At 37.0% G+C, this 13132-nt stretch overlaps 1 protein-coding gene and 1 pseudogene across 2 annotated transcripts in view; both read right to left on the reverse strand.

The window, feature by feature from the left end:
* Positions 1-13132, reverse strand: part of LOC307154181 (uncharacterized protein) — a 139823-nt gene that overhangs the window by 22704 nt on the left and 103987 nt on the right. The gene's annotated exons all lie outside the window — the stretch shown is intronic.
* Positions 9216-10577, reverse strand: LOC307154182 (baculoviral IAP repeat-containing protein 2-like; annotated as a pseudogene). The gene has a single exon. The product of its transcript is annotated as a baculoviral IAP repeat-containing protein 2-like (transcript).

Below are 13132 nucleotides of genomic sequence, written 5' to 3' on the forward strand. Positions count from 1 at the left end.
TAAGGTGCCTCTCTGTAGTACTATAAGAGCAGATTGGGCTAGATAATGTGCAAGAACTTTGCCACAGCTGTTACTCTCATCTTTGGCTTGATTTATGCCCTCAATTTGAACTGTCCTAAACAATTAAAATACATAAAATACACTTTTGACTAAATAAAAAATTGTTTATTGGTCTTGACTTAAAGTGCTCAGCAAGAGTCCGGTCCTTCAACAAATTATTGTTCAAGTAGCTGCAATCCATATGGATATAAGATTGAGCATTTATTTGTTCCAGTTTGTACTCTTATTTAGTGCATAGTCTTTTTATGGCTTCATTTCTTCTCTAGAACATAAAGATATAAACCATGTTTTATATAAATGTAACACATATGATTTAATCCATGTCTTCTGAATACAATCGGATATCTAGATTTAAAAAGAATTGTTAGTTTATTGTTTCTCCCAAAACTGTATTACTTCAGAAAATACAAATTACAGCTGCATGTCTTTGTGTCCTATGAGTTTGAGACAGAAAAAAGTAAATAATTATGATTTTGGGGTAATATATTCCTTTGAATAAAAAAAGAAAATTCTTGTCATGATGACAGCTAATTGAAATGACATTTTTATTTGCCTTCAACATGCTTCTGAATAAATGTTTTGTTAACATTGACTCACTGTTTTCAGTTTTTGACTTGGGCAAAGTTATTGTAGTTTCCAGTCTTAACATATTATTACTTAGTACCAATTTCCTTTAGGATTTTTTTGTTCACTCAACTTCAGACATTGAGACAATTTTTTTTGAATTGGCTCAACTTAAAAAGGTAATCGTTTTTTAATTCCCAACGGTTGTGATATATAAAATAATGAACGCGCAGACGCTTCCATCGACTTAAAATGGTAAATAACACAATTATTAGATCATTCTGACCTTATAAGAGGCTACATATGCAATCTATGTTTATAAAATGACATTTAATAATCAAGTAGGCTAGCTATCAACATGAGGAAATCCGCGTTACAGGCGTTATAGAACATAAGCCGCGGGCAGTTCTTCTAAACTAACATTAACCTGCTACTATTTAGTTTGCATAAAACAAATATAAAGATTCATCACTAACCAGATATTTATGGCGAAAACTTCGCCGACAGACACAGAGGAGGCCTGCAAAGGCCTGCGCTCTCAACGTTACTCAGGGAACTGAAGAGTTATTCATAAAACGGCAGCTTGTGGTTATTTTTCGCGGCCATTTCGTACTAGCCTACTGTAGCCTATTTAAATTTACAGTAACACCAATGTCCCAAACTACATTGAAACCTAGAGTAGCCTATCATATTGTACACAGCTTATAGTAAAATGTTGAGAATAAATTAAATTAAATATCTAAATCCTGGTCATAATCTCTAAATCATTTTAAAGTTATTAGCTAGAATCCATGCATACAAATATTAAGATTTATTACTTACCATATCTGACGAAGTTCCAGGTCGGCAGAAACGACAGGTCTATCGATGCACTGACACAACAGAAAAACTCATTCAAATGCGCTCTCATGCACCCCCCACTGACAGAAATTAAGACTGTTAATGGTCACCCAGTCCTGAAAATGTTTTATGTAAGGATAACGTTAGTAGGCTAGCAATTTTACTTGTGGAATTGTGAAGTGGTGTTTTTCACGGTCAATTTGCACTGCTGTATTTAGATTTACAGTAACTAATAATTTCCCAGAATGCATTGAAAATCTACAGTAACATACTGTCAACTGTGTGCACAGTACATAACTGTTGAAAATACAAAATAATACTGTGAAAGCAACAAAATCTACAATAACATACTGTACATAGGTTATACAGCAAGAAACTGTTGAGAAAAACAGTATAATGCTGTGAAAACAACAGAAATCATTTACAGTGTAATATTAATAAATGATATTGTGTCATGTAGCTTGAGGCTACCTGTTGAGCTAATGCACCTTCTATATGAGCTTCCTATTTCATACAATCATTTTATTTATTTTTTTAATTCAAGAACAGTTTTTTTTTTTTTTGTTGTTGTTGGTTTTCTAACAAGACTTAAGATAATAGATGAGTAGTTGATATGATGGACCACCTGTCAAAAAATGGTTGATTGACAGGTGCCCCGCCCCTTCCGGTGACAGGTACCTGCCCCTTTTGGCATCCCAGATAGCATGTATAATCGGCCCGAGCTCGGCTGCCCTGCGGCGCCTGCGGCTCAGACTCGGCATCGGCGTGTGTTAACCGGGCCGATTGTGGCCCGCAGCTCGCTCTGGCACATGCATTTTTGTTACGGCTGTAAAGCACTGGGCCGATTCATGTTCACCGTAACTGGTAACTCGGCTCTGCTGTATGATCTGGACAACTTCTGGAAATGACTCGGCTTAGTTAAATCAAGGATGGTTTTAATGTAGCAATAATTAACATAAAAATTATTTTAAAATTGACGTAAATTCCTGACTGTATCTTAGGATGTTATACTCGTCGAATGTCGTTGTCCAAAACAAAATATCTGCGGTAAATAATAATAATAATAATAGAGTCATTTTGCACAGAGCAATTTTTAATATTTATAACCATAGCAAAAATATTTAGTTGTCATGAAGATTCTTTACGTGTATTTTAAAAATGCATGGCCGCTTGACATCACTCGCACAGTCACGGTGATTGCAGTCGCGCATCGGCTGAGTAGTTGGGTAGTCTAAAATTAACACTAAAATTGTGTCTAAAATTCATTTTACTGGCTATTTCAAATGTTTACCAGCAGTGACGGTTAAACTCTGGGCGCTCGGCTCAGATGCGTTTACCGGTATGAAGCCGATTTCAACAGTTGCTGCAGCGAGCGTCAGCACGCAAGACGTGTGCACAACTTTCGGTGAGATAAAACTCAACGCCTGACTTAAAATCATCCCTTTTCGATCCTGCGCCATTACAGTGAACTTGAGGTAAGTTGTGTTCAATTTCCTTAAAAAGCATCAACATTTCACGCCGAGCATAGTTTCAATCGAGTTACGTCGACCTACATATTTCGAACTGTTGCTGATTAAATGTTGATTATTATCGATCCGTTTAAACTTTGTTCATGTTCATTTGACAGTGCTTCCCTAGATGAAACGAAAAGAAAGAATTCAGAACTCGAATTCTATTAATTAGGACAACAATATAAATTTTTTGACTGAGTAAAGTAGTGCAAATGGGGGTAATATGAAAGCTTTTATGGCGCGAACGAAGCTAACATTGACTAACGTTAGCTGCGCTGTTTTTGCGCTAGCAGCTCATATTTTCGTTCTGCTAGTTGGCAAAGAATTAGTTGCTAGGCTAGACACCATTTTTATTTAATGCAATTTACGTGAATAATATTTACGAGCACAGTCTTTGATCTGTGGAAGAAAATAAAGTGGAACAAATGTTAGCTGGCTTAAGGCCAATTCATACCGCACAGACAAACGCCAACAAACACGTTTTGTCCTAAAGTATGTGCACATTTTGATCCTGTAAGAAAATATTTATTTTACTTATGTAAATAGAGGAATGATGTGGGACTTTGGTCTGCTGAAAGCTGGGTCATGTCTGTTGCTGAGTGAGATCGGGACTCTTATTATGAAAATGAACTGAGGACTCTTATAACGGTAGAGGAGCAGCTGCGCCTGCGCCGGCGACCTCACAGTTGCTGGGGATTATGATTACGCTGACACGTTTGCTCCTGGTTTTACAGGTACAACATATGTTCATGCTGCAAATATTTTGTGTATTAATGTTCTGGGTTGTGAAGATCTATGTGCAGACCGTCCGCCATTTTGTGAACGCTGTGTATGACGTCGTGAAGTGCATTTAATGGCCTTTTGCACAGGGGCCTGTAACAGATGCACTCTCGACATTTAACAATATAAAACGAGAAGAAAGTTGTGTCTGAAAGCTGCAATCTTTTACTTGTATTGGTTAAAATGAATGAATATCTCGTGTTTTTCCGTGGGTGCTTGAGTTTGTCGGTGTCTGTTGGGGCAGTGTGAACATGACACTTATTTTTCATAACATTCTGTATACAACGACCAACTTTTGTTGGTGACTTTTTTTTGTTGGTGTTTGCTGGCGTTTGTCTGCGGTGTGAATTGGCCTCTAGTTGTACTTTTATGGCGCAAACTGAAATCGCACTTTATAGCTAACATCAACATTACCTTTGGCTAAATGCGGTCTGTACAGACAGGTTTGAAAAGTTTATTAGCTACCCTAGGGCTGGGCGATATGACTGAAAACTGTATCATGATGTAAGCGTTTCATATCAGTCGATAATATTGATATTTTTTATGACCTATTTAAAATAAAGACCAGGAGAAAAATATATTACATTCAACATTTTTATTTTAAACTTAACCTTCCTCTGATTATAATCCCCTCAGTTATAAAGGCAGAAATGTCAACACAACCATGGAAAGCAACACCATGGAAGAGACAAAAGACAGGTCTTCTCAGGAGGCTGTGCCTACAGGTAGGAATTCTACAAAGTGATCTCTCTCGGTTTACTCTGATCTACGTACAATGTTTTGCTACTAATCTGTTATGCCTGCTTTTTCTTGTGTCTTACAGCAATTGCTAAGGAGATCCTCATCCAGCTTGATTCTATCAGAGAGCAGCAGTTGCTCATCCTGATGCAGCTCCTACAAATCTCCAGCAGTTCCAGACTTCACGCCAGACCCAACACATTTTGGGCTCCTACTTTCAACTATTGAGGAGCTACAATGTTTGGAGGAGACGTTAAAGAATCCAGAGGAGAAGAAGAATTTGGTGAGTTAAATTATGCATTAATCAGATCATTCCTAAAAGTCAGTCCCCACTCTCACTCATGCTATATTCCTTAAATAACTAACGAGTTACATGTCTTTGTTTCAGACTGTTCTCCTTGGAATGGTTGGAGGCATGACTCTTAAAGACACTGTGGGGTGGGTCCTGAAAAGAGCAATGAACACTTCGCTGGCGAGACTCATTAAAAGTGTGGTTCTGGGTGAGTGTCAGTGCTGGATAACTGCACTGTGGTGACATCCCAGGGCTCTACAGTGCAACCTATTTATTTATTTATTTATTTATTTATTTATTTATTTATTTATTTATTTATTTACTGGCTGTGACGGTGACAAAGTATTTAGGAGCACCAGTGCGACTGACCTGATCAGGTTCTATGGGTGCACCCTCCATTGAAACTAGAGCTGCAACGATTCCTCGATTAAAGTCTAGCACTCGATTTAAAAAAAATCCTCAATTGCAATTTACCCGTGTTGAGTAACCGGCAAAATACCGGAAGTGGCGCATTCCACAGACGAGAATCCATGAATAACATTATTACACCGTTTTCTAAGGCTACGCGATCTATTTAAAATCATTTACAATCATAATATAGCATAGTGCTATCATGAAATCACAAAGGCTGTGATTTAGTTAAGAATATGTGCTTTAAAAAAAAAAAAAGCCCCGGCAAGTCATTTTATCAAATATCGCCTTTTAATGGGTAGGTTAATTTGTCATTGATCAGAAGGTGCTCCTAAATTTTTGACTGTGCTCCTAAACTTTTTACATTAAAAAGAAATGTAAGTGTAGAGCCCTGCATCCAAATTAAGTTTTGGTGGTTGCTGAGTAACATCACGTGGTCATGCTGCCCTATTCTATCTTGTGTTTTTCTCAGATGCAGTCTGCCGGAATGCCCTGACCAAAGATTCTACAGAAGAGGAAACAGAGCTGCTCATCACCAGGTGGCTGTGGCTAGCCTCTGATAGGGATGGTGGCCGAAGCCAAAGAGGGCGAACAGGCAGACAACGTAGACAACTCAAAAATCGCGGTGGGCCAGAATTAAATGTTTCAAAGTTAAAAATGTTGATATTGGAAAATGGTATTTGAACTCCTTGATTCTACATTAATGCTGTGATATTATTTCTATTCTATTCTTTTCAATTCAAATCTGTTATTAAAAAGTGTGTGCGTAGACTACTCAAAAACACAGTGGGCCAGAATTAAATGTTTCAAAGTGAAAATGTTGATATTGGAAAATGGTATTTGAACTCCTTGATTCTACATTAATGCTGTGATATTATTTCTATTCTATTCTGTTCTATTCTATTCTTTTCAATTCAAATCTGTTATTAAAAAGTGTGTGTGCGTAGACAACTCAAATGCAGTGGGCCAGAATTAAATGTTTCAAAGTTAAAAATGTTGATATTGGAAAATGGTATTTGAACTCCTTGATTCTACATTAATGCTGTGATATTATTTCTATTCTATTCAAATCTGTTATTAAAAAGTGTGTTTATCCTATTTTTGTAGTGTGGTCCAATAAAAAATGCATTAAACATGAAACCTGTCTTCCTTGTGCTGTTTTACTTTGTTTATCTTGCATAAATAACGGCTGCTAAGCAATTTTAGTATTAACCTGATATGAATGGAAATCATAGTTCAAAGTTCAAATAAGGAACGGGATTGGAGGCGAGCTTACGTCCTCTCACTCTGGGTTCCGCAATCGGGCCGCGTTAAAACCGAGCGCTCGGCCGAGTGTCTTTAGCCTTAATCGGGCCGCGTTAAAACCGAGCGCTCGCAGAGCAATCGGACCTAGATTCATGCCGAGGATTGGCCGATTGTTTTAGCCTTAATCGGGCCGCTTTCGGCCCGCACAATTTTTGCTAGCTGGGATAGGATCAAAGGGATCAAAGAAGATCAGATGAGATCAAAGGGGTTTTGAAGTCTTTTTGACAGCTAGTTTTGACCTATTGACCCTCCTAACCCTTGATCATGTGTTTTGACAGTTCGTTTCGGGTTTTGATGCCTTTTGAAGCCTTTTGATATGGACAGAAAGTGTTATAACAATATGTCATGGCTATGACAGCTAGTTTGATACCTTTTGATATTGACAGAAGGTTTTGAAGACACTGTGGTTAAATAATTATGTCATGGTATCTGACAGAAAGTCTGATTGTTTGATGCCTATTGAAGCCTTTTGATATTGACAGTTAGTGTGTGTTTTTGAAGTTGGTATCACAGGATTATCCTCCCTACATATTCCTGAGCGTATCCGGGCTGTAATGTGAAACTGATAAGGATAAACTGTGGAAGTTTATCTCACACACAAATGTTGAAAAACCATTCAGTTCTTTTAAAATAATATAAATGATTATAAAATAAATAAATAATATAAAATAAAGATCTTACTAAAACCTCACACCAAAAGTTTAAATAAAATGGAGTTAGAAAAATTGCAATGAGTCTCTCAAAGCACCGTCTCAAAACATAGGGAGAGCGCGCATCTCTGTGTGTGTGTGTGTGTGTGTGTGTGTGTGTGTGTGGACATCAGAGGAGATGTGACCATCTGTGTGTGTCATGGGATTCCCCTCTGACATCTGAAACGTGCTGTTCAGACGCTGTGATTAATGATGTCACAAAATTACAATCAGTTAAATGTTTAGGGACTTAATCAAGTTTATGAATGGGTTCACAAAAAAAATGTGTTAAATATAAAATCACATATTGGTTCTCTCTCTCTCAGCTCCGGCCTGAGTGGTGCGCGCGCCCTCCACATTCTGACATCCCCCTCCTTCTGCTCCTCCACATTCCAGAGCACAGTGATAGTGAGAAACAGAGATTTTATAAAATAATGTATATTTCACACAAATAATATAATATAATATACAATAATATAAAATAACATCTTACTGAAACCAATTCTTGCAGTTTTCACTGAATCATCTTACATAAAACATTCTGTTCTTTAAAAGAATATAAATGATTATAAATAAATAATATAAAATAAAGATCTTACTAAAACCTCACACAAAAAGTTGAAATAAATGTAGAACTATCCAGTTTAAATAAAATGGATTCACAAAAAAAAAAAAAAAAAAAAAAAAAATGCAATCAGTTAAATTTTTATAGAGTTGAAGAAAAAACATAGGCCTACATGTTATGAAACAATCAGTTAAATGTTTAGAGAGTTGAAGAAAAAACATACAGGTTATGAAACAATCAGTTAAATGTTTAGAGAGTTGAAGAAAAAAACATACAGCTCATGAAAAAACGAAAATAAAAAATCATCTTACATGTTTAGAAATCAGGGCCCTCTGGCCTCTCTTTACACCAGCGTTTGACCTGCGGGGCTTTCAAAAAGCATCAGCCAAAGGGTGGGTGTGTGTGTGTGTGTGTGTGTGTGTGTGTGTGTGTGTGTGTGTGTGTGTGTGTGTGTGTGTTTGTGTCTGTGAGAGAGTCACACAAATTCAGCGATCAGGATATCAGGTGCTGAGTTTATTTATAAGAAGTATAATCTTAAAAGTTTAAATGATATCTTTTAAAAACAAAAGACTGTTTAAATAAAATCTTTAAAGTTTGAATACATACGCATCTTCTGTTTACCTTTTAGAAGATTACTGTAATGATTTTGTTTAAATTGAACCTAAGGTATAATGGTTATTAAACAATGTCTGTTCAAAAACTTTAGATGGTTGAAAAACTACATTTGTACATTTTCAAAAATGAAATAAAATGTAAACAAAGTTTTAGCTAAATAAATATATATAAATAAAAACACCTTACATTTCCAGAGAGGTGAAGTAGTTCTTTATGCAATGATAAAAAACAATCCAAAAAGCAAATAGTTTAGGTTGTCATAAACAAAACAGCCCCAGATCCTTCAGAGATAAACTACAGTGTGAACTGAAGCTTCAGGATATAGGGTAACAGACCAGATGAGTCTCGGGGGGACAATGTCACAGTACATCTAGTCTGCGTTCCAGAGCATACTACATCCAGAGTTTTATACTAAATTCATTTAAAAGCATAACCTTAAAAGTTTAAATTAGATATTTATATATGTCAATAAAAGTTTTATTAAAATCATATCTTCTATTTATCTTTTAGAAGACTTATATATGATGTAAATGATTTTGCTTAAATTTAACCTAAGGTATAATTGCTACTAAACAATGTCTGTTCAAAAACTTTAGATGGTTGAAAAACTGTAAGGCGTCTTAGATCTTAGATCATAGATCTTTTGTCCATACAACATGGTGTCACAATGTGTTGTTTTTAAGAAATCCGAGGACTCCACGTTGCTCTTATTTAGACTAAGTTGTATCAATTTTTTTTTTTTTTTTTTTTTTTTTTTTGGTTACATTGTTTTTATTCATCAAGTTAAATGTAAATTTGCAAATCCAAAAACTGTTGTTACTTGGATGATGATCAGTATCTTCACTTTATGATAGGAAAGTACGGACAGCGCCTTTGACCAAGCCTCTACATATGGGGCACTTGCGCAGAGAAGATGCACATTCTTTGCACACAACTAGGTGACCACAGGGGATGAAGACAATGTTCACTTCCTTATCCATGCAAACTTTGCATGTGCGCTCCTCTTGAAGTCTTCTTAACTGTTCCTCCATAGGCAAGTCTGAAAGATCTTGACTCGGTGATGCAGCTTCATTTGTCTGCGCCATCAGTTCTCTCAGCAGGTAGACATCATTCTTCTTAATCCAATTGCAGAAGACCTCTGCTGCTGCATTTCCTTTCGACAGGACTAACTCAATGAGCTGCCCTGTCTGCTGCTTAACTGTAGTGCAGTTACGAATAATGCCATACTCTTTCTGTGAGATGACATTCTCCTCTAGAAGATGGTCCATTAAGCTCTGCACACTTTTTAGTTGCTGTGACATGGCAAGATGATGTTTCTTAAGAAAAGTAAGAAACTTACTTTCTCGCTCCTCCTCTCTCTTCTCATCTTCTGCACTTAGTAAATCAGACACCAACTCTTGAACGGTTTTGTAATTTTCTCCACTTGCGAGAATTTTGCTTTCAACGGTTTGCTTCACCACAGGATTGTTCATCATCACTGCATCTTTTGAACAGTCTTCTCCAGGACCCAGGTGTACAACAGCTGGATCAACAAATTATCTTGAGTCGCTGTCTCCATTAGTCAATAGCTGCTCAAATAGTCTTGGAAATCTTGCTTGAATCTGATGAACCAACTCTTGGCCCTTTTCTTGCAACAGGTATTCACATCTTGGAAACCACTTAGCATGTTCTACCCATGGATCATCACCAGACTCCCAACATCTGAGTCCACCATCACAACAAAAGCACTTCACGTCATCATTACGACCAACATAGTAAAAACCAGCCTTAGCCAATTGGTCTGGTCGAACAGTTATTCTTGAGGGCCAGTTGACAAATGTGAGCAACCTTTCTTCACACTGTTGCTTTGCCGAGTTAGATACATTGGAAAGGCAGCCACCAGATAAAGGTACATTATCTGCACGGTCACCTCGAACGAAGCGGGAGTTGGGGTAATGCCTCTGGTGCTCTGATACTGCACGATCTCCCGGTTCCCAGTTGCTAAGCTGGCCTCCACAACTGAAGCAAGCCACTCTGTCGCCCTGGCCAAGGTAGTAGAAACCGCTTTTGGCAAGCTCGGCTGGAGTTAATGTAGCAAGAGTCCAATTCTGAAAGGTGTCTAGGCGTTCCAGTTCCTGACGCATGCCAGGATTGTGAAAAGTGAAAAGGATTGGGTAAAAATGTGACCACAGGGCGTGTCCACTCAAGCCCTTCTCTCTGCTGGACATCCCATGACTAGTGTCTAGTCGTCCATGACAGAACACATAATCTTATTAAACTTATTAAATACCCTCTATGATGCAGGAAACGATGCTAAGAACAAAATCAAATTTTGTTCAACACCACAATTTCAAAAATTGAAAAATCACCACACAATTTCAGGTATTCACATCTTGGAAATGGTTGCCACCTCGGGAATACAGTCATTTAAATGCAGAAATCAAATATTTAAATATTTAAATATTTAATCTTTTAAATCATGTAGTATTTTTAATTATTCTAAATATTATTATTCTAAATATTATTATGTATACTATTATAATACTATTTTTACGAGCTCAGACATTTTTTCATTCAGAAATTTTTATTTCAACATTATACTTTCATACATTGAAGTAGTGAAGAAAATGATAGATCGGCATTACGTACATAAAGTAAAACAATAATGACATTTACAGATGGTCTAACCAGAATAGAAAATCTCTGCAGGCTATCATGTCTTGCTCTAGGATGTAGTTGACCAGACTTTCAACTAATTCACCAACGTCAGTTTTTGCATTTTTTGACACCAGTGACACACAGAGATCCGTTACAAAAGTACAAATAGCGAGTATCTCTGTGATTTCGAATTCGTCAGAACATGCACGCAACACATCCAGAACTTTTCTGAGGATTACGCCGTTCGGCTCTTTGCCGTTAAAAAACATGGGTGTTACATCAGTCCATGACTTTGTCAGGCCTCTTACGACATCCATTTCATTTTTGAGATTTGTCACACGTTTGGTATCCTGCGCACAATCGTTTTTCATACCACACGCAGCATCGATGATCCTGTGCATCAAGCCAACCATCTGGCCTCTAAAATGATCTTTAAACATAGAGTCTAGCGTAGCTCTTAAAGGACACTCTGCCCGTGGCGCACTCACACGCCGGATGATACTTGTTCTCCATCAGGTTTTGCGTCGCCATTTTTTCAACTTTTCGAATAGTCCACTATTCGATGATGAAAGATGCTTTTCGTTCCTGGAATCTCCTGAGCGAGTCCTTGCAGTACAGTCGTCCAGGGTTTGTGCGTTAATGCTCGGAAGTTTGTGTTTTTGGGTCAGAAGCGTAGTTTGTGTCAGATTCAGGCAAACAGGAATGTTGAAGCGGCCTTTGATCAATGAGATGATGCAGTAGCACAGCAGTCCACGGCTAGTAGAGCTAGAGTAGAGCTAGAGTGTGCGATGTCCTGAAATATTTATCAGGACGGCGATTGGGGTCCGCCCCCTCGCCCCACTGGAGGGGTTGAATAGGGTGTCGTCATCAGGAAAGCCATAAATAACTACGTAAATTATAATCACGATGCAACAGAAGTAGCGTCATGGAGAAGTTATGCATATGCCACCAGAGAGAAGTTTATTATTTTTACTCAATCCAGTTACAAAATCTGATTAAACATATGCATGGGTGAATTGTTCGCCATAAGATCTGTAACATACATTTAGAAAGTAGTTAGGATCTATTTCATTTTGCGCATGCTTTAAGTTAACTATTAAGATGTTAAAGTTCATAGACCTTTAGCGCATTGAGTTAAAATTAAAATCGCATTAAACACATCATTACCGTGTTTAATAACTTCAATAGTTATCAAGCACCAGCTGATTTAAGTTTTTCTTCAAACAAAAGTAATTTTCTGATAAATCATCATACACCTACATGTGTTTTGTTGTATGCACAGATTTTGAGGGTCCTTGTCTTTGTTTCGCGGTATTTTAAAAAACATAGAACCAGAGAACCTTGTGTGGTATTCTATATCTGCATAAAGGGTTAAAATATAAAATGTACATTTTAGCGCTATTTAAAAACGATAGGACGGTATAATAATAATATAATGTAAATGTCTCACGTGAAGATGATGGTTTAAACCATAATTTTATCAAATCAAGCCAATTCATGTGAATACTGTCGTATATGAACAAAGAGAAGACATAGAGTTCACTAACATTACAGCTACAGTAACTGTAGGAAACAGATATCCGGGGGAAAGTGTAAAGAAAACGCCATACAAAACATTACAATCACACCCGGCAATACGATAAGTGTTACGCTAGTGATGTTAAAAATTGTTAAAAAATTGTTACACAATTTCAAAACAGGTTGTTTCAGAAGAAATGCATACAAAATCAAAGATGCCTAAACACAAAGGTGTCCAAAATGTTACGTGCTAATATTTGGTCTTTGGTCGGTATGCTCCGGTGAAAACTTTGATGAGGCCGAGAACAATAGCGCTGTTAAACATGCGGTTTAATAACAATGTTCAATATAAACAAGAATCCAACTCTAATGCGACTGAGCTTGTTTCACATATAACTTTTGATTGTTAGATATAATAGTTAGATGATTTATCTAACCATTGAAATTTACGATATGTTAAAACATTTTGCCATTATGCCGAATGAAAAGAAGATCATAAAAAGAAGAACAATTATTAAGACATAAAACACAATGTCTGTTTTCTGGATCGAGCCTAAAAGACAGATGCCTAAAACTCAAAGTATTGGTGTGGACAGAATAAAAAATG

Source organism: Squalius cephalus, assembly GCF_949319135.1.
Source record: "Squalius cephalus genome assembly, contig: scaffold_57, whole genome shotgun sequence".
Taxonomy (NCBI): domain Eukaryota; kingdom Metazoa; phylum Chordata; class Actinopteri; order Cypriniformes; family Leuciscidae; genus Squalius; species Squalius cephalus.